Raw genomic sequence first — 3,206 nt, 5'->3', positions numbered from 1 at the left:
CTTCAGGTCTGGAATTGAACCCACACCTGTGGCTTCCAGCCAAACAAAAGACAGGCATATGAGTTGAACATTTACCTCAAGTAGTTACACTCCTTGGGGAGAACAATCATGGGAGAAAGAAGAGCTGCTTATGCACAGGGAGACAGCTCAGGGGGCAGGAGTGCATGGAGGAATGGACACTGAGAAGAGGTAACTATGGTGAGCTGTTGCATTGTGGTAAACTGTGGTCAATATCATGAGACAAAGTGTATGTGAACTGCTGTATGGAAAGTGAATTTTCTCTGTAAATCTTCACCCAAATCCCCGCCCCCCCAAAAAAATGTCTGGTACAGAATTAAGAAAAATGTTTTCTTGTGTTTTATTGACTATTCAAATTCAATTGTGTAGATCATAACAAATTGTGGTTATCATTGAGAAGAATCGGAATTCCAGAACAATTCACTGTGCTCATCAGGAACCAGTACATAGGAGGCAGTCAATTGAACAGAACAAGGAGATACTGCATGGTTCAAAATGAAGAAGAGAGTGCATCAAGATTGTGTCCTTCAATTTGTATGCTGAGCAAATAATCTGAGAAGCTGGATTATATGAAGAAGAACATGGCATCAGGATTAGAGGAAGACTCATTAACAACCTGCTATACATAGATGGCACAACTTTGCTTGCTGAAAGTGAGGATGACTTGAAGCACTTACTGATGAAGTTTAAAGACTACAGTCTGCCGTATGGATTACTGCTTAATATAAAGAAAACAAAAATCTTCATACAACTAGCATAATAAACATCTTCACAGTGGATGGAGAAAAGATTGAAGTTGTCAATGATTTCATTTTACTTGGCTCTACAATCAACACCAATGGAAGCAGCAGACAATTTTTTACATTGGGCAAATCTGCTGCAAAGGAACTCTTTCAAGTGATAAAGAGCAAAGATGTCTTCTTGAAGACTAAGGTGCACCTAACCCAAGCCATAGTATTTTCAATCACCTCTTATGCATGTGAGAGCTGGAAAATGAATAAGGAAGACCAAAGAAGAGTTGATGCTTTTGAGTTGTGGTGCTGGAGAAGAATGCTAAGAGTACCATAGTCTGGTAAAATAACAAATCTGTCCTGCAGGAAGTGCAACTGGATGCTCCTTGGAAGCGAGAATGGCTGACTTTGTCTCACCTACTTTGGTCAGGTTGTCAGAAGGAACCATTCCCTGGAGAAGGATATCATGCTTGGAAAAGTGGAGAGTCAATAAAGGAGGGGAAGGCCCTCAATGAATGGCTGCAATGATGGACTCAGGTATAGCAAGGATCGTGAGGCTGGCACTGGACCAGGCAGTGTTTCATTCTGCTGTGCATAGGGTCACAATGAATCAGAGTGACTCAACTGCACCGAACAACAACAACAAGAAAGTTCAAGGGAAGTGTTTGTGGTAGTAAAGGTTGTGTGTCAACTTGGCTGGACCATGGTTTTGAGTGGCTGGGCAGTGGGATATAGCTATTTCCCAGGATCAGATTACAATCACCTCCATGATGGAATTTGCTGTGAGCTGCTGAGTAGTTGCCTTTAGGGTGGGGCCTGCTTCCAGTATGTAAAGAGAAGCTTTGAGAAAAGTCTCTACATTTTTGGCACATCTGAACCCTGCATTTGGCCAAGTCTTGTCCTGCTGGTTGCCTGCTAACCCTCCGATTTTGCCATTTTACCTGTCAATCTTGGGTTGATCAGTCTCAGCAGCCAGAAAGTGCATGAGTAAGAAAAAGCCTCCAGCTCTGGTGGACCTAGAACAAGAGGCAAAGCAGAAGCCCAAGGAGAGGGGCCTTCACTTAGCCTCTAGATCTGGCACTGTAAACTCAGACTTCTAGCATCCTAAACTGTGGGAGAATAAATTCTTCTTTCTTAAAGCCATCTTCTTGTGGTATTTCTGTTATAGCAGCACTAGAGAACCAAGACACTGTATTCCACAGAGATTATATAATTTTACATTCCCACCAGCAGTATATGAGAGTTCCAATCTTTCCATAGCCTCATTAGTATTTGTTTTCTGTCTTGTTGTGCTTTATTATCATTATTAAGATGAGATGGTATCTCTATTTTTTGGTTTTTTTTGCTTCTGTCAAAGGACTAATGATCATGAGTATTTCTTTATGTGTTTGTTGGCCACCTGAATATCTTCTTTGGAGAAGTGCCTGTTCATGACCACAGCCCATTTTATAATTGGATTGTTTGTGTTTTTGATGTTGAGGTATCAAAGTTTCTACAAATTTTAGAGATAAATCGGTTGTTGTATATGTCATTGCCAAACGTTTTTTCCCAATCTATAGGTTCTCCTTTTACTCTTGTGGAGAAGTCTTTTGATGCACATTAGAATTTATATTTTAAGAAAATCCCAGTGATCTAGTTTGTCTTCTGCTGTTTGTGGATTTTGGGTGATTATTCATGGTCTATTTATGCCATAACTTAGGGACCTTAAGTTTGCTCATATTTTTCTTTGATGAACTTTTAAGTTTTACCTTTAAGCCTATGATCTATCTTGACTTCGTTTTTGTGTATGGTGTAAGGTATGGATCTTGTTTCATTTTTCTGGAAATGTTTATCTAGTTTTGCTAGCACTGTTTGGTAAAAAGATTCTTCCCCACTTAATAAGTTTTGGCCTTTTGTTAAAGATCAGCTGTCTGTAGTTGGATGGATCTATTTCTGGACTCTCAGTGCTATTCCACTTATCTATGTGTCCGTTATTGTACCAATACCAGGCTGTTTTGACTACAGTGACTGTGTAGTACTTCTTTTTTTTTTTTTTTTTTTTCGTGATTTCGGAGATTTACAGAGCAAATTCACTTTCCATACAGCAGTTCACGTATACTTTGTCTCAAAAATATGGAACACTTCATGAATTTGCATGTGATCTTTGCACAGGGGCCATGCTAATCTTCTCTGTATTGTTCCAATTTTTAGTATATGTGCTGCCGAAGCAAGCACCTGTGTAGTACTTCTTGAGATTGGAGAGTGTAATACCTCATACTTTGTTCTTCTTCAGTAGTGCTTTGCATATCTGAACTCTCTTTTGTTTCTATACAAAATTGATGATTGGTTTTCTATGTCCTTAAAGAATGTTGATGGAATTTGGATCAGGATTACATTGAATCTATAGATTGCTTTGGGTAGTGTTGACATTTACACAGTGTTCAGTCTTCTTATCCATGAGCATCGTTGGTTCTTCCA

At 39.4% G+C, this 3,206-nt stretch overlaps 1 non-coding gene across 1 annotated transcript; it reads right to left on the bottom strand.

Moving 5' to 3' along the window:
- Positions 1 to 2,855: 2,855 nt before the first annotated feature.
- Positions 2,856 to 2,963, bottom strand: LOC122151517. The gene has a single exon (XR_006164187.1). It is a non-coding gene; the product is annotated as a U6 spliceosomal RNA (small nuclear RNA).
- Positions 2,964 to 3,206: the final 243 nt, after the last annotated feature.

Source organism: Orycteropus afer, unplaced genomic scaffold, assembly GCF_000298275.1.
Source record: "Orycteropus afer afer isolate SDZICR_OR568_19922 unplaced genomic scaffold, OryAfe1.0 scaffold00512, whole genome shotgun sequence".
Taxonomy (NCBI): domain Eukaryota; kingdom Metazoa; phylum Chordata; class Mammalia; order Tubulidentata; family Orycteropodidae; genus Orycteropus; species Orycteropus afer.
The sequence above is the reverse complement of the archived record's forward strand: the minus strand, read 5'-3'. Positions and strand labels throughout refer to the sequence as shown.